We start from the raw sequence: 21,351 nt of genomic DNA, 5'->3' as shown, positions 1-21,351 counted from the left end.
TACCGTCGACCTCTCTGTGGGCGAAGCACTTTAGGGTAAACTGTGGCTGAGAGCCTGGGGACGGTTTCAATATCGTAATATCAGGGAGAGACAGGCCGGTACAGAAGGCAGCTCTCAACTCACATCATGGTTATGCGGATAGTACCGTTGCCCAGGGTGTGTGTGCCGGTTTAAACACAGCCACCTAATTCTAAGGAAAAACTCCCTTGAGAGCCTGTGCTGCAGGTAAAACAGCTGCTCCTGTGGGTGGAAGCATTTTGTTGTGTGTGTGCGTGAGAGCACGGCAAGGGAGTCCAAAGCTTTTTGCGAGTGAGACTCAGGCCCCAGCGAAAGGCAGAACACGACTCCCCATGTGTTTCATCAAGCTAGCACGGCAGCCCCACTTTTGCATGGAAGGCTAATAGCTAGCGTTCTAACTCGAAGAAACGACACTGTAGAGAAACCGTGCTTTAGCTACCGTCGACCTCTCTGTGGGCGAAGCAGTTTAGGGTGTACTGTGGGTGAGAGCCTGGGGACGGTTTCAATATCGTAATATCGGGGGAGAGACAGGCCAGTACAGAAGGCAGCTCTCAACTCACATCATGGTTATGGGGCTAGTACCGTTGCCCTGGGTGTGTGTGCAGGCTTAAAGACAGCCACCTAACCCAAAGGAAAAACACGGTAGAGAATCCGTGCTTCAGCTAAAACAGCCGCTCCTGAGGGTGGAAGCATTGGGTTGTGTGCGTCCGTGACAGCACTGCAAGGGAGTCCAAAGCTTTTTGCGAGTGAGACTCAGGCCCCAGCGAAAGGCAGAACACCACTCCCCATGTGTTTCATCAAGCTAGCACGGCAGCCCCACTTTTGCATGGAAGTCTAATAGCTAGCGTTGTAACTCGAAGAAACAACACTGGAGAGAAACGGTGCCTTAGCTACCGTCGACCTCTCTGTGGGCGAAGCACTTTAGGGTAAACTGTGGCTGAGAGCCTGGGGACGGTTTCAATATCGTAATATCAGGGAGAGACAGGCCGGTACAGAAGGCAGCTCTCAACTCACATCATGGTTATGCGGATAGTACCGTTGCCCAGGGTGTGTGTGCCGGTTTAAACACAGCCACCTAATTCAAAGGAAAAACTCCCTTGAGAGCCTGTGCTGCAGGTAAAACAGCTGCTCCTGTGGGTGGAAGCATTTTGTTGTGTGTGTGCGTGAGAGCACGGCAAGGGAGTCCAAAGCTTTTTGCGAGTGAGACTCAGGCCCCAGCGAAAGGCAGAACACGACTCCCCATGTGTTTCATCAAGCTAGCACGGCAGCCCCACTTTTGCATGGAAGGCTAATAGCTAGCGTTCTAACTCGAAGAAACGACACTGTAGAGAAACCGTGCTTTAGCTACCGTCGACCTCTCTGTGGGCGAAGCAGTTTAGGGTGTACTGTGGGTGAGAGCCTGGGGACGGTTTCAATATCGTAATATCGGGGGAGAGACAGGCCAGTACAGAAGGCAGCTCTCAACTCACATCATGGTTATGGGGCTAGTACCGTTGCCCTGGGTGTGTGTGCAGGCTTAAAGACAGCCACCTAACTCAAAGGAAAAACACGGTAGAGAATCCGTGCTTCAGCTAAAACAGCCGCTCCTGAGGGTGGAAGCATTTGGTTGTGTGCGTGCGTGAGAGGACTGCAAGGGAGTCCAAAGTTTCTGCGAGTGAGACTCAGGCCCCAGCAAAAGGCAGAACACGACTCCCCGTGTGTTTCCTTTAGCTAGCACTGCGGCCCTACTTTTGCATGGAAGTCTAATCGCTAGCGTTCTTCCTGGAAGAAACAACACGGTAGAGAAACCGTGCTTTAGCTACCATCCACCTCTCTGAGGGAGGAAGCACTTTCCAGGCTACCGTGGGTGAGAGCCTGAGGAACGGGTTCCTTACGTGAAACCGAGGGAGAAGGAGTCCGGGCCAGAAGGCTCCTCTCGACTCAGCTCTTGTTACCTGAAGCTAACACTTCGGCTCCATGTGTGCATAGGAATGCTAAGGGCTCCGCACTGATTTGGCAGAAAGAAGCCGGTCAAGAACCCCAGCTTCAGCTCATTCGCCTCTCCACAGGGTGGCAGCATTTTCAAGTCTGCTCGAGTGCAAACCTGGGGAAGGAGTCCCAGCAGAATTCGGAGGGAGAAATAAGCATGGGCAGAAGACACCTATCGACTCAACTCTTGTTTCGGGAAACTAGATCGGCTCTCCCGTGTGTGCGTGGAGTCCTCAGTGCCATCCACGTAACGCAAAGGAACAAAACTGTAGAGAACCCGTGCCTCAGCAAAGATCGCCCTTCCTGAGCGGGAACTTCATGTATTGTGTGTTTTTGTGAAAGCATGAGAAATGGAACCTACACGTAACCCGGAGTGAGAAGCAGGCCTGGAAGGAAGGCTGCTGTCGACTCACCTCTTGTTTGAGGAGATTAGCACTGCTGCACCCTGTGTGCCTGGATGCCTAGTTACCAGGCTACTAACACCAAGAATCAATCCTATAGAGGGACTGCGCTTCAGTTAACATTGCCGTTCCTGAAGCAGGAGGAATTTGACACTGCTCGTGTACGAGACACCGGGGAAAGGGTCCCATACGTGAAATGGAGTGAGAAACAGGCCGGTGCGGAAGGCAGCTCTCAAGTCACCTCTGGTTTATGAGGCTAGTACCCTTGCCCCGGGGGTGCCTGCAGGCCTAAAGCCAACCACCTAACTCAAAGGAACAACTCTGTAGGGAATTTCTGCTTCGGCTAAAAGAGCCATGCCTCAGGGTGGACGCATTTTGCTGTGTGCATGCGTGAGCGCACTGCAGGTGAGCCCAAAACCATTTTCCTTGTGAGACCCAGGCCCCGGAAGAAGCCAGAACACCACTCCCCACTTGCTCCATGAAGCTAGAACTGCGGTCCCAATTTTGCTTGGAAGTCTAATAGATAGCTTTCTAACTCGGAGAAACAACACTGTAGCGAAACCGTGCTTTAGCTACTGTCGACCTCTCTGTGGGCGAAGCAGTTTAGGGTGTACTGTGGCTGAGAGCCTGGGGACGGTTTCCATTTCGTAATATCGGGGGAGAGAAAGGCCGGTACATAATGCAGCTCTGAACTCACTACATGGTTATGGGGAAAGTTCCGTTCCCCCGTGGGAGTGTGCAGGCTTAAACACAGCCACCTTACTCGACGGAAAAACTCGGTTGAGAGCCTGTGCTGCAGGTAAAACAGCTGCTCCTGAGTGTGGAAGCATTTTGTTGTGTGCGTGCGTGAGAGCACTGCAAGGGAGTCCAAAGCTTTTTGCGAGTGAGACTCAGGCCCCAGCGAAAGGCAGAACACCACTCCCCATGTGTTTCATCAAGCTAGCACGGCAGCCCCACTTTTGCATGGAAGTCTAATAGCTAGCGTTGTAACTCGAAGAAACAACAGTGTAGAGAAACGGTGCCTTAGCTACCGTCGACCTCTCTGTGGGCGAAGCAGTTTAGGGTAAACTGTGGCTGAGAGCCTGGGGACGGTTTCAATATCGTAATATCAGGGAGAGACAGGCCGGTACAGAAGGCAGCTCTCAATTCACATCATGGTTATGCGGATAGTACCGTTGCCCAGGGTGTGTGTGCCGGTTTAAACACAGCCACCTAATTCAAAGGAAAAACTCCCTTGAGAGCCTGTGCTGCAGGTAAAACAGCTGCTCCTGTGGGTGGAAGCATTTTGTTGTGTGCGTGCGTGAGAGCACGGCAAGGGAGTCCAAAGCTTTTTGCGAGTGACACTCAGGCCCGAGCGAAAGGCAGAACACGTCTCCCCATGTGATTCATCAAACTAGCACGGCAGCCCCACTTTGGCATGGAAGGCCAATAGCTAGCGTTCTAACTCGCAGAAACAACACTGTAGAGAAACCGTGCTTTAGCTACCGTCGACCTCTCTGTGGGTGAAGTAGTTGAGGGTGTACTGTGGCTGAGAGCCTGGGGACGGTTTCCATTTCGTAATATCGGGGGAGAGACAGGCCGGTACAGAAGGCACCTCTCAACTCACGACATGGTTATGGGGCTAGTTCCGTTGCCCAGGGTGTATTTGCTGGCTTAAAGACAGCCACCTAACTCAAAGGAAAAACACGGTAGAGAATCCGTGCTTCAGCTAAAACAGCCGCTCCTGAGGGTGGAAGCATTGGGTTGTGTGCGTCCGTGAGAGCACTGCAAGGGAGTCCAAAGCTTTTTGCGAGTGAGACTCAGGCCCCAGCGAAAGGCAGAACACCACTCCCCATGTGTTTCATCAAGCTAGCACGGCAGCCTCACTTTTGCATGGAAGTCCAATAGCTAGCGTTCTAACTCGAAGAAACAACACTGGAGAGAAACGGTGCTTTAGCTACCGTCGACCTCTCTGTGGGCGAAGCACTTTAGGGTAAACTGTGGCTGAGAGCCTGGGGACGGTTTCAATATCGTAATATCAGGGAGAGACAGGCCGGTACAGAAGGCAGCTCTCAACTCACATCATGGTTATGCGGATAGTACCGTTGCCCAGGGTGTGTGTGCCGGTTTAAACACAGCCACCTAATTCTAAGGAAAAACTCCCTTGAGAGCCTGTGCTGCAGGTAAAACAGCTGCTCCTGTGGGTGGAAGCATTTTGTTGTGTGTGTGCGTGAGAGCACGGCAAGGGAGTCCAAAGCTTTTTGCGAGTGAGACTCAGGCCCCAGCGAAAGGCAGAACACGACTCCCCATGTGTTTCATCAAGCTAGCACGGCAGCCCCACTTTTGCATGGAAGGCTAATAGCTAGCGTTCTAACTCGAAGAAACGACACTGTAGAGAAACCGTGCTTTAGCTACCGTCGACCTCTCTGTGGGCGAAGCAGTTTAGGGTGTACTGTGGGTGAGAGCCTGGGGACGGTTTCAATATCGTAATATCGGGGGAGAGACAGGCCAGTACAGAAGGCAGCTCTCAACTCACATCATGGTTATGGGGCTAGTACCGTTGCCCTGGGTGTGTGTGCAGGCTTAAAGACAGCCACCTAACCCAAAGGAAAAACACGGTAGAGAATCCGTGCTTCAGCTAAAACAGCCGCTCCTGAGGGTGGAAGCATTGGGTTGTGTGCGTCCGTGACAGCACTGCAAGGGAGTCCAAAGCTTTTTGCGAGTGAGACTCAGGCCCCAGCGAAAGGCAGAACACCACTCCCCATGTGTTTCATCAAGCTAGCACGGCAGCCCCACTTTTGCATGGAAGTCTAATAGCTAGCGTTGTAACTCGAAGAAACAACAGTGTAGAGAAACGGTGCCTTAGCTACCGTCGACCTCTCTGTGGGCGAAGCACTTTAGGGTAAACTGTGGCTGAGAGCCTGGGGACGGTTTCAATATCGTAATATCAGGGAGAGACAGGCCGGTACAGAAGGCAGCTCTCAACTCACATCATGGTTATGCGGATAGTACCGTTGCCCAGGGTGTGTGTGCCGGCTTAAACACAGCCACCTAATTCAAAGGAAAAACTCCCTTGAGAGCCTGTGCTGCAGGTGAAACAGCTGCTCCTGTGGGTGGAAGCATTTTGTTGTGTGCGTGCGTGAGAGCACTGCAAGGGAGTCCAAAGCTTTTTGCGAGTGAGACTCAGGCCCCAGCGAAAGGCAGAACACGACTCCCCATGTGTTTCATCAAGCTAGCACGGCAGCCCCACTTTTGCATGGAAGGCTAATAGCTAGGTTCTAACTCGAAGAAACAACACTGTAGAGAAACCGTGCTTTAGCTACCGTCGACCTCTCTGTGGGCGAAGAAGTTTAGGGTGTACTGTGGCTGAGAGCCTGGGGACGGTTTCAATATCGTAATATCGGGGGAGAGACAGGCCAGTACAGAAGGCAGCTCTCAACTCACATCATGGTTATGGGGCTAGTACCGTTGCCCTGGGTGTGTGTGCAGGCTTAAAGACAGCCACCTAACTCAAAGGAAAAACACGGTAGAGAATCCGTGCTTCAGCTAAAACAGCCGCTCCTGAGGGTGGAAGCATTTGGTTGTGTGCGTGCGTGAGAGGACTGCAAGGGAGTCCAAAGTTTCTGCGAGTGAGACTCAGGCCCCAGCAAAAGGCAGAACACGACTCCCCGTGTGTTTCCTTTAGCTAGCACTGCGGCCCTACTTTTGCATGGAAGTCTAATCGCTAGCGTTCTTCCTGGAAGAAACAACACGGTAGAGAAACCGTGCTTTAGCTACCATCCACCTCTCTGAGGGAGGAAGCACTTTCCAGGCCACCGTGGGTGAGAGCCTGAGGAACGGGTTCCTTACGTGAAACCGAGGGAGAAGGAGTCCGGGCCAGAAGGCTCCTCTCGACTCAGCTCTTGTTACCTGAAGCTAACACTTCGGCTCCATGTGTGCATAGGAATGCTAAGGGCTCCGCACTGATTTGGCAGAAAGAAGCCGGTCAAGAACCCCAGCTTCAGCTCATTCGCCTCTCCACAGGGTGGCAGCATTTTCAAGTCTGCTCGAGTGCAAACCTGGGGAAGGAGTCCCAGCAGAATTCGGAGGGAGAAATAAGCATGGGCAGAAGACACCTATCGACTCAACTCTTGTTTCGGGAAACTAGATCGGCTCTCCCGTGTGTGCGTGGAGTCCTCAGTGCCATCCACGTAACGCAAAGGAACAAAACTGTAGAGAACCCGTGCCTCAGCAAAGATCGCCCTTCCTGAGCGGGAACTTCATGTATTGTGTGTTTTTGTGAAAGCATGAGAAATGGAACCTACACGTAACCCGGAGTGAGAAGCAGGCCTGGAAGGAAGGCTGCTGTCGACTCACCTCTTGTTTGAGGAGATTAGCACTGCTGCACCCTGTGTGCCTGGATGCCTAGTTACCAGGCTACTAACACCAAGAATCAATCCTATAGAGGGACTGCGCTTCAGTTAACATTGCCGTTCCTGAAGCAGGAGGAATTTGACACTGCTCGTGTACGAGACACCGGGGAAAGGGTCCCATACGTGAAATGGAGTGAGAAACAGGCCGGTGCGGAAGGCAGCTCTCAAGTCACCTCTGGTTTATGAGGCTAGTACCCTTGCCCCGGGGGTGCCTGCAGGCCTAAAGCCAACCACCTAACTCAAAGGAACAACTCTGTAGGGAATTTCTGCTTCGGCTAAAAGAGCCATGCCTCAGGGTGGACGCATTTTGCTGTGTGCATGCGTGAGCGCACTGCAGGTGAGCCCAAAACCATTTTCCTTGTGAGACCCAGGCCCCGGAAGAAGCCAGAACACGACTCCCCACTTGCTCCATGAAGCTAGAACTGCGGTCCCAATTTTGCTTGGAAGTCTAATAGATAGCTTTCTAACTCGGAGAAACAACACTGTAGAGAAACCGTGCTTTAGCTACTGTCGACCTCTCTGTGGGCGAAGCAGTTTAGGGTGTACTGTGGCTGAGAGCCTGGGGACGGTTTCCATTTCGTAATATCGGGGGAGAGAAAGGCCGGTACATAATGCAGCTCTGAACTCACTACATGGTTATGGGGAAAGTTCCGTTCCCCCGTGGGAGTGTGCAGGCTTAAACACAGCCACCTTACTCGACGGAAAAACTCGGTTGAGAGCCTGTGCTGCAGGTAAAACAGCTGCTCCTGAGTGTGGAAGCATTTTGTTGTGTGCGTGCGTGAGAGCACTGCAAGGGAGTCCAAAGCTTTTTGCGAGTGAGACTCAGGCCCCAGCGAAAGGCAGAACACCACTCCCCATGTGTTTCATCAAGCTAGCACGGCAGCCCCACTTTTGCATGGAAGTCTAATAGCTAGCGTTGTAACTCGAAGAAACAACAGTGTAGAGAAACGGTGCCTTAGCTACCGTCGACCTCTCTGTGGGCGAAGCAGTTTAGGGTAAACTGTGGCTGAGAGCCTGGGGACGGTTTCAATATCGTAATATCAGGGAGAGACAGGCCGGTACAGAAGGCAGCTCTCAATTCACATCATGGTTATGCGGATAGTACCGTTGCCCAGGGTGTGTGTGCCGGTTTAAACACAGCCACCTAATTCAAAGGAAAAACTCCCTTGAGAGCCTGTGCTGCAGGTAAAACAGCTGCTCCTGTGGGTGGAAGCATTTTGTTGTGTGCGTGCGTGAGAGCACGGCAAGGGAGTCCAAAGCTTTTTGCGAGTGACACTCAGGCCCGAGCGAAAGGCAGAACACGTCTCCCCATGTGATTCATCAAACTAGCACGGCAGCCCCACTTTGGCATGGAAGGCCAATAGCTAGCGTTCTAACTCGCAGAAACAACACTGTAGAGAAACCGTGCTTTAGCTACCGTCGACCTCTCTGTGGGTGAAGTAGTTGAGGGTGTACTGTGGCTGAGAGCCTGGGGACGGTTTCCATTTCGTAATATCGGGGGAGAGACAGGCCGGTACAGAAGGCACCTCTCAACTCACGACATGGTTATGGGGCTAGTTCCGTTGCCCAGGGTGTGTTTGCTGGCTTAAAGACAGCCACCTAACTCAAAGGAAAAACACGGTAGAGAATCCGTGCTTCAGCTAAAACAGCCGCTCCTGAGGGTGGAAGCATTGGGTTGTGTGCGTCCGTGAGAGCACTGCAAGGGAGTCCAAAGCTTTTTGCGAGTGAGACTCAGGCCCCAGCGAAAGGCAGAACACCACTCCCCATGTGTTTCATCAAGCTAGCACGGCAGCCTCACTTTTGCATGGAAGTCCAATAGCTAGCGTTCTAACTCGAAGAAACAACACTGGAGAGAAACGGTGCCTTAGCTACCGTCGACCTCTCTGTGGGCGAAGCACTTTAGGGTAAACTGTGGCTGAGAGCCTGGGGACGGTTTCAATATCGTAATATCAGGGAGAGACAGGCCGGTACAGAAGGCAGCTCTCAACTCACATCATGGTTATGCGGATAGTACCGTTGCCCAGGGTGTGTGTGCCGGTTTAAACACAGCCACCTAATTCTAAGGAAAAACTCCCTTGAGAGCCTGTGCTGCAGGTAAAACAGCTGCTCCTGTGGGTGGAAGCATTTTGTTGTGTGTGTGCGTGAGAGCACGGCAAGGGAGTCCAAAGCTTTTTGCGAGTGAGACTCAGGCCCCAGCGAAAAGCAGAACACGACTCCCCATGTGTTTCATCAAGCTAGCACGGCAGCCCCACTTTTGCATGGAAGGCTAATAGCTAGCGTTCTAACTCGAAGAAACGACACTGTAGAGAAACCGTGCTTTAGCTACCGTCGACCTCTCTGTGGGCGAAGCAGTTTAGGGTGTACTGTGGGTGAGAGCCTGGGGACGGTTTCAATATCGTAATATCGGGGGAGAGACAGGCCAGTACAGAAGGCAGCTCTCAACTCACATCATGGTTATGGGGCTAGTACCGTTGCCCTGGGTGTGTGTGCAGGCTTAAAGACAGCCACCTAACCCAAAGGAAAAACACGGTAGAGAATCCGTGCTTCAGCTAAAACAGCCGCTCCTGAGGGTGGAAGCATTGGGTTGTGTGCGTCCGTGACAGCACTGCAAGGGAGTCCAAAGCTTTTTGCGAGTGAGACTCAGGCCCCAGCGAAAGGCAGAACACCACTCCCCATGTGTTTCATCAAGCTAGCACGGCAGCCCCACTTTTGCATGGAAGTCTAATAGCTAGCGTTGTAACTCGAAGAAACAACAGTGTAGAGAAACGGTGCCTTAGCTACCGTCGACCTCTCTGTGGGCGAAGCACTTTAGGGTAAACTGTGGCTGAGAGCCTGGGGACGGTTTCAATATCGTAATATCAGGGAGAGACAGGCCGGTACAGAAGGCAGCTCTCAACTCACATCATGGTTATGCGGATAGTACCGTTGCCCAGGGTGTGTGTGCCGGTTTAAACACAGCCACCTAATTCAAAGGAAAAACTCCCTTGAGAGCCTGTGCTGCAGGTGAAACAGCTGCTCCTGTGGGTGGAAGCATTTTGTTGTGTGCGTGCGTGAGAGCACTGCAAGGGAGTCCAAAGCTTTTTGCGAGTGAGACTCAGGCCGCAGCGAAAGGCAGAACACGACTCCCCATGTGTTTCAACACGCTAGCACGGCAGCCCCACTTTTGCATGGAAGTCTAATAGCTAGCGTTCTAACTCGAAGAAACAACACTGGAGAGAAACGGTGCCTTAGCTACCGTCGACCTCTCTGTGGGCGAAGCACTTTAGGGTAAACTGTGGCTGAGAGCCCGGGGACGGTTTCAATATCGTAATATCAGAGAGAGACAGGCCGGTACAGAACGCAGCTCTCAACTCACATCATGGTTATGCGGATAGTACCGTTGCCCAGGGTGTGTGTGCCGGCTTAAACACAGCCACCTAATTCAAAGGAAAAACTCCCTTGAGAGCCTGTGCTGCAGGTGAAACAGCTGCTCCTGTGGGTGGAAGCATTTTGTTGTGTGCGTGCGTGAGAGCACTGCAAGGGAGTCCAAAGCTTTTTGCGAGTGAGACTCAGGCCCCAGCGAAAGGCAGAACACGACTCCCCATGTGTTTCATCAAGCTAGAACGGCAGCCCCACTTTTGCATGGAAGGCTAATAGCTAGGTTCTAACTCGAAGAAACAACACTGTAGAGAAACCGTGCTTTAGCTACCGTCGACCTCTCTGTGGGCGAAGAAGTTTAGTGTGTACTGTGGCTGAGAGCCTGGGGACGGTTTCAATATCGTAATATCGGGGGAGAGACAGGCCAGTACAGAAGGCAGCTCTCAACTCACATCATCGTTATGGGGCTAGTACCGTTGCCCTGGGTGTGTGTGCAGGCTTAAAGACAGCCACCTAACTCAAAGGAAAAACACGGTAGAGAATCCGTGCTTCAGCTAAAACAGCCGCTCCTGAGGGTGGAAGCATTTGGTTGTGTGCGTGCGTGAGAGGACTGCAAGGGAGTCCAAAGTTTCTGCGAGTGAGACTCAGGCCCCAGCAAAAGGCAGAACACGACTCCCCGTGTGTTTCCTTTAGCTAGCACTGCGGCCCTACTTTTGCATGGAAGTCTAATCGCTAGCGTTCTTCCTGGAAGAAACAACACGGTAGAGAAACCGTGCTTTAGCTACCATCCACCTCTCTGAGGGAGGAAGCACTTTCCAGGCTACCGTGGGTGAGAGCCTGAGGAACGGGTTCCTTACGTGAAACCGAGGGAGAAGGAGTCCGGGCCAGAAGGCTCCTCTCGACTCAGCTCTTGTTACCTGAAGCTAACACTTCGGCTCCATGTGTGCATAGGAATGCTAAGGGCTCCGCACTGATTTGGCAGAAAGAAGCTGGTCAAGAACCCCAGCTTCAGCTCATTCGCCTCTCCACAGGGTGGCAGCATTTTCAAGTCTGCTCGAGTGCAAACCTGGGGAAGGAGTCCCAGCAGAATTCGGAGGGAGAAATAAGCATGGGCAGAAGACACCTATCGACTCAACTCTTGTTTCGGGAAACTAGATCGGCTCTCCCGTGTGTGCGTGGAGTCCTCAGTGCCATCCACGTAACGCAAAGGAACAAAACTGTAGAGAACCCGTGCCTCAGCAAAGATCGCCCTTCCTGAGCGGGAACTTCATGTATTGTGTGTTTTTGTGAAAGCATGAGAAATGGAACCTACACGTAACCCGGAGTGAGAAGCAGGCCTGGAAGGAAGGCTGCTGTCGACTCACCTCTTGTTTGAGGAGATTAGCACTGCTGCACCCTGTGTGCCTGGATGCCTAGTTACCAGGCTACTAACACCAAGAATCAATCCTATAGAGGGACTGCGCTTCAGTTAACATTGCCGTTCCTGAAGCAGGAGGAATTTGACACTGCTCGTGTACGAGACACCGGGGAAAGGGTCCCATACGTGAAATGGAGTGAGAAACAGGCCGGTGCGGAAGGCAGCTCTCAAGTCACCTCTGGTTTATGAGGCTAGTACCCTTGCCCCGGGGGTGCCTGCAGGCCTAAAGCCAACCACCTAACTCAAAGGAACAACTCTGTAGGGAATTTCTGCTTCGGCTAAAAGAGCCATGCCTCAGGGTGGACGCATTTTGCTGTGTGCATGCGTGAGCGCACTGCAGGTGAGCCCAAAACCATTTTCCTTGTGAGACCCAGGCCCCGGAAGAAGCCAGAACACGACTCCCCACTTGCTCCATGAAGCTAGAACTGCGGTCCCAATTTTGCTTGGAAGTCTAATAGATAGCTTTCTAACTCGGAGAAACAACACTGTAGAGAAACCGTGCTTTAGCTACTGTCGACCTCTCTGTGGGCGAAGCAGTTTAGGGTGTACTGTGGCTGAGAGCCTGGGGACGGTTTCCATTTCGTAATATCGGGGGAGAGAAAGGCCGGTACATAATGCAGCTCTGAACTCACTACATGGTTATGGGGAAAGTTCCGTTCCCCCGTGGGAGTGTGCAGGCTTAAACACAGCCACCTTACTCGACGGAAAAACTCGGTTGAGAGCCTGTGCTGCAGGTAAAACAGCTGCTCCTGAGTGTGGAAGCATTTTGTTGTGTGCGTGCGTGAGAGCACTGCAAGGGAGTCCAAAGCTTTTTGCGAGTGAGACTCAAGCCCCAGCGAAAGGCAGAACACCACTCCCCATGTGTTTCATCAAGCTAGCACGGCAGCCCCACTTTTGCATGGAAGTCTAATAGCTAGCGTTGTAACTCGAAGAAACAACAGTGTAGAGAAACGGTGCCTTAGCTACCGTCGACCTCTCTGTGGGCGAAGCAGTTTAGGGTAAACTGTGGCTGAGAGCCTGGGGACGGTTTCAATATCGTAATATCAGGGAGAGACAGGCCGGTACAGAAGGCAGCTCTCAACTCACATCATGGTTATGCGGATAGTACCGTTGCCCAGGGTGTGTGTGCCGGTTTAAACACAGCCACCTAATTCAAAGGAAAAACTCCCTTGAGAGCCTGTGCTGCAGGTAAAACAGCTGCTCCTGTGGGTGGAAGCATTTTGTTGTGTGCGTGCGTGAGAGCACGGCAAGGGAGTCCAAAGCTTTTTGCGAGTGACACTCAGGCCCGAGCGAAAGGCAGAACACGTCTCCCCATGTGATTCATCAAACTAGCACGGCAGCCCCACTTTGGCATGGAAGGCCAATAGCTAGCGTTCTAACTCGCAGAAACAACACTGTAGAGAAACCGTGCTTTAGCTACCGTCGACCTCTCTGTGGGTGAAGTAGTTGAGGGTGTACTGTGGCTGAGAGCCTGGGGACGGTTTCCATTTCGTAATATCGGGGGAGAGACAGGCCGGTACAGAAGGCACCTCTCAACTCACTACATGGTTATGGGGCTAGTTCCGTTGCCCAGGGTGTGTTTGCTGGCTTAAAGACAGCCACCTAACTCAAAGGAAAAACACGGTAGAGAATCCGTGATTCAGCTAAAACAGCCGCTCCTGAGGGTGGAAGCATTGTGTTGTGTGCGTCCGTGAGAGCACTGCAAGGGAGTCCAAAGCTTTTTGCGAGTGAGACTCAGGCCCCAGCGAAAGGCAGAACACCACTCCCCATGTGTTTCATCAAGCTAGCACGGCAGCCTCACTTTTGCATGGAAGTCCAATAGCTAGCGTTGTAACTCGAAGAAACAACAGTGTAGAGAAACGGTGCCTTAGCTACCGTCGACCTCTCTGTGGGCGAAGCAGTTTAGGGTAAACTGTGGCTGAGAGCCTGGGGACGGTTTCAATATCGTAATATCAGGGAGAGACAGGCCGGTACAGAAGGCAGCTCTCAACTCACATCATGGTTATGCGGATAGTACCGTTGCCCAGGGTGTGTGTGCCGGTTTAAACACAGCCACCTAATTCAAAGGAAAAACTCCCTTGAGAGCCTGTGCTGCAGGTAAAACAGCTGCTCCTGTGGGTGGAAGCATTTTGTTGTGTGTGTGCGTGAGAGCACGGCAAGGGAGTCCAAAGCTTTTTGCGAGTGAGACTCAGGCCCCAGCGAAAGGCAGAACACGACTCCCCATGTGTTTCATCAAGCTAGCACGGCAGCCCCACTTTTGCATGGAAGGCTAATAGCTAGCGTTCTAACTCGAAGAAACGACACTGTAGAGAAACCGTGCTTTAGCTACCGTCGACTTCTCTGTGGGCGAAGCAGTTTAGGGTGTACTGAGGGTGAGAGCCTGGGGACGGTTTCAATATCGTAATATCGGGGGAGAGACAGGCCAGTACAGAAGGCAGCTCTCAACTCACATCATGGTTATGGGGCTAGTACCGTTGCCCTGGGTGTGTGTGCAGGCTTAAAGACAGCCACCTAACTCAAAGGAAAAACACGGTAGAGAATCCGTGCTTCAGCTAAAACAGCCGCTCCTGAGGGTGGAAGCATTTGGTTGTGTGCGTGCGTGAGAGGACTGCAAGGGAGTCCAAAGTTTCTGCGAGTGAGACTCAGGCCCCAGCAAAAGGCAGAACACGACTCCCCGTGTGTTTCCTTTAGCTAGCACTGCGGCCCTACTTTTGCATGGAAGTCTAATCGCTAGCGTTCTTCCTGGAAGAAACAACACGGTAGAGAAACCGTGCTTTAGCTACCATCCACCTCTCTGAGGGAGGAAGCACTTTCCAGGCTACCGTGGGTGAGAGCCTGAGGAACGGGTTCCTTACGTGAAACCGAGGGAGAAGGAGTCCGGGCCAGAAGGCTCCTCTCGACTCAGCTCTTGTTACCTGAAGCTAACACTTCGGCTCCATGTGTGCATAGGAATGCTAAGGGCTCCGCACTGATTTGGCAGAAAGAAGCCGGTCAAGAACCCCAGCTTCAGCTCATTCGCCTCTCCACAGGGTGGCAGCATTTTCAAGTCTGCTCGAGTGCAAACCTGGGGAAGGAGTCCCAGCAGAATTCGGAGGGAGAAATAAGCATGGGCAGAAGACACCTATCGACTCAACTCTTGTTTCGGGAAACTAGATCGGCTCTCCCGTGTGTGCGTGGAGTCCTCAGTGCCATCCACGTAACGCAAAGGAACAAAACTGTAGAGAACCCGTGCCTCAGCAAAGATCGCCCTTCCTGAGCGGGAACTTCATGTATTGTGTGTTTTTGTGAAAGCATGAGAAATGGAACCTACACGTAACCCGGAGTGAGAAGCAGGCTTGGAAGGAAGGCTGCTGTTGACTCACCTCTTGTTTGAGGAGATTAGCACTGCTGCACCCTGTGTGCCTGGATGCCTAGTTACCAGGCTACTAACACCAAGAATCAATCCTATAGAGTGACTGCGCTTCAGTTAACATTGCCGTTCCTGAAGCAGGAGGAATTTGACACTGCTCGTGTACGAGACACCGGGGAAAGGGTCCCATACGTGAAATGGAGTGAGAAACAGGCCGGTGCGGAAGGCAGCTCTCAAGTCACCTCTGGTTTATGAGGCTAGTACCCTTGCCCCGGGGGTGCCTGCAGGCCTAAAGCCAACCACCTAACTCAAAGGAACAACTCTGTAGGGAATTTCTGCTTCGGCTAAAAGAGCCATGCCTCAGGGTGGACGCATTTTGCTGTGTGCATGCGTGAGCGCACTGCAGGTGAGCCCAAAACCATTTTCCTTGTGAGACCCAGGCCCCGGAAGAAGCCAGAACACGACTCCCCACTTGCTCCATGAAGCTAGAACTGCGGTCCCAATTTTGCTTGGAAGTCTAATAGATAGCTTTCTAACTCGGAGAAACAACACTGTAGAGAAACCGTGCTTTAGCTACTGTCGACCTCTCTGTGGGCGAAGCAGTTTAGGGTGTACTGTGGCTGAGAGCCTGGGGACGGTTTCCATTTCGTAATATCGGGGGAGAGAAAGGCCGGTACATAATGCAGCTCTGAACTCACTACATGGTTATGGGGAAAGTTCCGTTCCCCCGTGGGAGTGTGCAGGCTTAAACACAGCCACCTTACTCGACGGAAAAACTCGGTTGAGAGCCTGTGCTGCAGGTAAAACAGCTGCTCCTGAGTGTGGAAGCATTTTGTTGTGTGCGTGCGTGAGAGCACTGCAAGGGAGTCCAAAGCTTTTTGCGAGTGAGACTCAGGCCCCAGCGAAAGGCAGAACACCACTCCCCATGTGTTTCATCAAGCTAGCACGGCAGCCCCACTTTTGCATGGAAGTCTAATAGCTAGCGTTGTAACTCGAAGAAACAACAGTGTAGAGAAACGGTGCCTTAGCTACCGTCGACCTCTCTGTGGGCGAAGCAGTTTAGGGTAAACTGTGGCTGAGAGCCTGGGGACGGTTTCAATATCGTAATATCAGGGAGAGACAGGCCGGTACAGAAGGCAGCTCTCAATTCACATCATGGTTATGCGGATAGTACCGTTGCCCAGGGTGTGTGTGCCGGTTTAAACACAGCCACCTAATTCAAAGGAAAAACTCCCTTGAGAGCCTGTGCTGCAGGTAAAACAGCTGCTCCTGTGGGTGGAAGCATTTTGTTGTGTGTGTGCGTGAGAGCACGGCAAGGGAGTCCAAAGCTTTTTGCGAGTGAGACTCAGGCCCCAGCGAAAGGCAGAACACGACTCCCCATGTGTTTCATCAAGCTAGCACGGCAGCCCCACTTTTGCATGGAAGTCTAATAGCTAGCGTTCTAACTCGAAGAAACGACACTGCAGAGAAACCGTGCTTTAGCTACCGTCGACCTCTCTGTGGGGGAAGCAGTTTAAGGTGTACAGTGGGTGAGAGCCTGGGGACGGTTTCCATTTCGTAATATCGGGGGAGAGACAGGCCGGTACAGAAGGCAGCTCTCAACTCACTACATGGTTATGGGGCTAGTTCCGTTGCCCATGTTGTGTGTGCAGGCTTAAACACAGCCACCTAACTCGAAGGAAAAACTCGGTAGAGAGCCTGTGCTGCAGGTAAAACAGCTGCTCCTGAGTGTGGAGGCATTTTGTTGTGTGCGTGCGTGAGAGCACTGCAAGGGAGTCCAAAGCTTTTTGCGAGTGAGACTCAGGCCCCAGCGAAAGGCAGAACACGACTCCCCATGTGTTTCATCACGCTAGCACGGCAGCCGCACTTTTGCATGGAAGTCTAATAGCTAGCGTTCTAACTGGAAGAAAACACTGTAGAGAGACCGTGCTTTAGCTACCGTCGACCTCTAGACGGAGGAAGCATTCCACGGAGTACCGTGGCTGAGAGCCTGGGGAACGGGTTCCATACGTGAAAACAAGGGAGAAATAGGTCCTGGCAGAAGGCACCTCTGGACTCAGCTCTTGCTACCTGAAGCTAACACTACTGCTCCATGTGTGCTTGGAATGCTATGTGCTCGACACTGACTGGGAATAAACAAGCCTGTAAAGAATCCCAGCTGCAGCTCATTCGCCTACCAGGCTACTAACACCAAGAATCAATGCTGTAGCGTTACTGCGCTTTAGCTAACATTGCCGTTCCTGAAGCCGCAGGAGTTGTATAGTGCTCGTGTATGAGAGACCGGGGAAAGGGTCCCATACGTGAAATGGAGTGAGAAACAGGCCGGTGCGGAAGGCAGCTCTCAACTCACCTCTTGTTTATGAGGCTAGGACCCTTGCCCCGGGTGTGCCTGCAGGCCATAAGCCAACCACCTAACTCAAAGGAACAACTCTGTAGGGAATTCCTGCTTCGCCTAAAATAGCCATGCCTCAGGGTGGATGCATTGTGTGGTGTGCATGCGTGAGTGCACAGCAAGTGAGTCCAAAACCATTTTCCCTGTGAGACCCAGGCCCCGGAAGAAGCCAGAACACGACTCCCCACTTGCTCCATGAAAGTAGTACTGCGGCCCCACTTTTGAATTGAAGTCTAATGGCTAGCTTTCTAACTCGAAGAAACAACACTGTAGAGAAACCGTGCTTTAGCTACCGTCGACCTCTCTGTGGGCGAAGAAGTTTAGGGTGTACTGTGGCTGAGAGCCTGGGGACGGTTTCCATATCGTAATATCAGGGGAGAGACAGGCCAGTACAGAAGGCAGCTCTCAACTCACATCATGGTTATGGGGCTAGTACCGTTGCCCAGGCTGTGTGTGCCAGCTTAATCACAGCCACCTAACTCGAAGGAAAAACTCGGTTGAGAGCCTGTGCTGCAGGTAAAACAGCTGCTCCTGAGGGTGGCAGCATTTTGTTGTGTGCGTGCGTGAGAGCACTGCAAGGGAGTCCAAAGCTTTTTGCGAGTAAGACTCAGGCCCCAGCGAAAGGCAGAACACGACTCCCCATGTGTTTCAACACGCTAGCACGGCAGCCCCACTTTTGCATGGAAGTCTAATAGCTAGCGTTCTAACTCGAAGAAACAACACTGTAGAGAAACGGTGCCTTAGCTACCGTCGACCTCTCTGTGGGCGAAGCACTTTAGGGTAAACTGTGGCTGAGAGCCTGGGGACGGTTTCAATATCGTAATATCAGAGAGAGACAGGCCGGTACAGAAGGCAGCTCTCAACTCACATCATGGTTATGCGGATAGTACCATTGCCCAGGGTGTGTGTGCCGGCTTAAACACAGCCACCTAATTCAAAGGAAAAACTCCCTTGAGAGCCTGTGCTGCAGGTAAAACAGCTGCTCCTGTGGGTGGAAGCATTTTGTTGTGTGCGTGCATGAGAGCACGGCAAGGGAGTCCAAAGCTTTTTGCGAGTGACACTCAGGCCCGAGCGAAAGGCAGAACACGTCTCCCCATGTGATTCATCAAACTAGCACGGCAGCCCCACTTTGGCATGGAAGGCCAATAGCTAGCGTTCTAACTCGCAGAAACAACACTGTAGAGAAACCGTGCTTTAGCTACCGTCGACCTCTCTGTGGGTGAAGTAGTTGAGGGTGTACTGTGGCTGAGAGCCTGGGGACGGTTTCCATTTCGTAATATCGGGGGAGAGACAGGCCGGTACAGAAGGCACCTCTCAACTCACTACATGGTTATGGGGCTAGTTCCGTTGCCCAGGGTGTGTTTGCAGGCTTAAAGACAGCCACCTAACTCAAAGGAAAAACACGGTAGAGAATCCGTGCTTCAGCTAAAACAGCCGCTCCTGAGGGTGGAAGCATTGGGTTGTGTGCGTCCGTGAGAGCACTGCAAGGGAGTCCAAAGCTTTTTGCGAGTGAGACTCAGGCCCCAGCGAAAGGCAGAACACCACTCCCCATGTGTTTCATCAAGCTAGCACGGCAGCCTCACTTTTGCATGGAAGTCCAATAGCTAGCGTTCTAACTCGAAGAAACAACACTGGAGAGAAACGGTGCCTTAGCTACCGTCGACCTCTCTGTGGGCGAAGCACTTTAGGGTAAACTGTGGCTGAGAGCCTGGGGACGGTTTCAATATCGTAATATCAGGGAGAGACAGGCCGGTACAGAAGGCAGCTCTCAACTCACATCATGGTTATGCGGATAGTACCGTTGCCCAGGGTGTGTGTGCCGGTTTAAACACAGCCACCTAATTCAAAGGAAAAACTCCCTTGAGAGCCTGTGCTGCAGGTAAAACAGCTGCTCCTGTGGGTGGAAGCATTTTGTTGTGTGTGTGCGTGAGAGCACGGCAAGGGAGTCCAAAGCTTTTTGCGAGTGAGACTCAGGCCCCAGCGAAAGGCAGAACACGACTCCCCATGTGTTTCATCAAGCTAGCACGGCAGCCCCACTTTTGCATGGAAGGCTAATAGCTAGCGTTCTAACTCGAAGAAACGACACTGTAGAGAAACCGTGCTTTAGCTCCCGTCGACCTCTCTGTGGGCGAAGCAGTTTAGGGTGTACTGTGGGTGAGAGCCTGGGGACGGTTTCAATATCGTAATATCGGGGGAGAGACAGGCCAGTACAGAAGGCAGCTCTCAACTCACATCATGGTTATGGGGCTAGTACCGTTGCCCTGGGTGTGTGTGCAGGCTTAAAGACAGCCACCTAACTCAAAGGAAAAACACGGTAGAGAATCCGTGCTTCAGCTAAAACAGCCGCTCCTGAGGGTGGAAGCATTAGGTTGTGTGCGTGCGTGAGAGGACTGCAAGGGAGTCCAAAGTTTCTGCGAGTGAGACTCAGGCCCCAGCAAAAGGCAGAACACGACTCCCCGTGTGTTTCCTTTAGCTAGCACTGCGGCCCTACTTTTGCATGGAAGTCTAATCGCTAGCGTTCTTCCTGGAAGAAACAACACGGTAGAGAAACCGTGCTTTAGCTACCATCCACCTCTCTGAGGGAGGAAGCACTTTCCAGGCTACCGTGGGTGAGAGCCTGAGGAACGGGTTCCTTACGTGAAACCGAGGGAGAAGGAGTCCGGGCCAGAAGGCTCCTCTCGACTCAGCTCTTGTTACCTGAAGCTAACACTTCGGCTCCATGTGTGCATAGGAATGCTAAGGGCTCCGCACTGATTTGGCAGAAAGAAGCCGGTCAAGAACCCCAGCTTCAGCTCATTCGCCTCTCCACAGGGTGGCAGCATTTTCAAGTCTGCTCGAGTGCAAACCTGGGGAAGGAGTCCCAGCAGAATTCGGAGGGAGAAATAAGCATGGGCAGAAGACACCTATCGACTCAACTCTTGTTTCGGGAAACTAGATCGGCTCTCCCGTGTGTGCGTGGAGTCCTCAGTGCCATCCACGTAACGCAAAGGAACAAAACTGTAGAGAACCCGTGCCTCAGCAAAGATCGCCCTTCCTGAGCGGGAACTTCATGTATTGTGTGTTTTTGTGAAAGCATGAGAAATGGAACCTACACGTAACCCGGAGTGAGAAGCAGGCCTGGAAGGAAGGCTGCTGTCGACTCACCTCTTGTTTGAGGAGATTAGCACTGCTGCACCCTGTGTGCCTGGATGCCTAGTTACCAGGCTACTAACACCAAGAATCAATCCTATAGAGGGACTGCGCTTCAGTTAACATTGCCGTTCCTGAAGCAGGAGGAATTTGACACTGCTCGTGTACGAGACACCGGGGAAAGGGTCCCATACGTGAAATGGAGTGAGAAACAGGCCGGTGCGGAAGGCAGCTCTCAAGTCACCTCTGGTTTATGAGGCTAGTACCCTTGCCCCGGGGGTGCCTGCAGGCCTAAAGCCAACCACCTAACTCAAAGGAACAACTCTGTAGGGAATTTCTGCTTCGGCTAAAAGAGCCATGCCTCAGGGTGGACGCATTTTGCTGTGTGCATGCGTGAGCGCACTGCAGGTGAGCCCAAAACCATTTTCCTTGTGAGACCCAGGCCCCGGAAGAAGCCAGAACACGACTCCCCACTTGCTCCATGAAGCTAGAACTGCGGTCCCAATTTTGCTTGGAAGTCTAATAGATAGCTTTCTAACTCGGAGAAACAACACTGTAGAGAAACCGTGCTTTAGCTACTGTCGACCTCTCTGTGGGCGAAGCAGTTTAGGGTGTACTGTGGCTGAGAGCCTGGGGACGGTTTCCATTTCGTAATATCGGGGGAGAGAAAGGCCGGTACATAATGCAGCTCTGAACTCACTACATGGTTATGGGGAAAGTTCCGTTCCCCCGTGGGAGTGTGCAGGCTTAAACACAGCCACCTTACTCGACGGAAAAACTCGGTTGAGAGCCTGTGCTGCAGGTAAAACAGCTGCTCCTGAGTGTGGAAGCATTTTGTTGTGTGCGTGCGTGAGAGCACTGCAAGGGAGTCCAAAGCTTTTTGCGAGTGAGACTCAGGCCCCAGCGAAAGGCAGAACACCACTCCCCAT

This window comes from Halichoerus grypus, chromosome X, assembly GCF_964656455.1.
Source record: "Halichoerus grypus chromosome X, mHalGry1.hap1.1, whole genome shotgun sequence".
Taxonomy (NCBI): Eukaryota; Metazoa; Chordata; class Mammalia; order Carnivora; family Phocidae; genus Halichoerus; species Halichoerus grypus.
The sequence above is the reverse complement of the archived record's forward strand: the minus strand, read 5'-3'. Positions refer to the sequence as shown.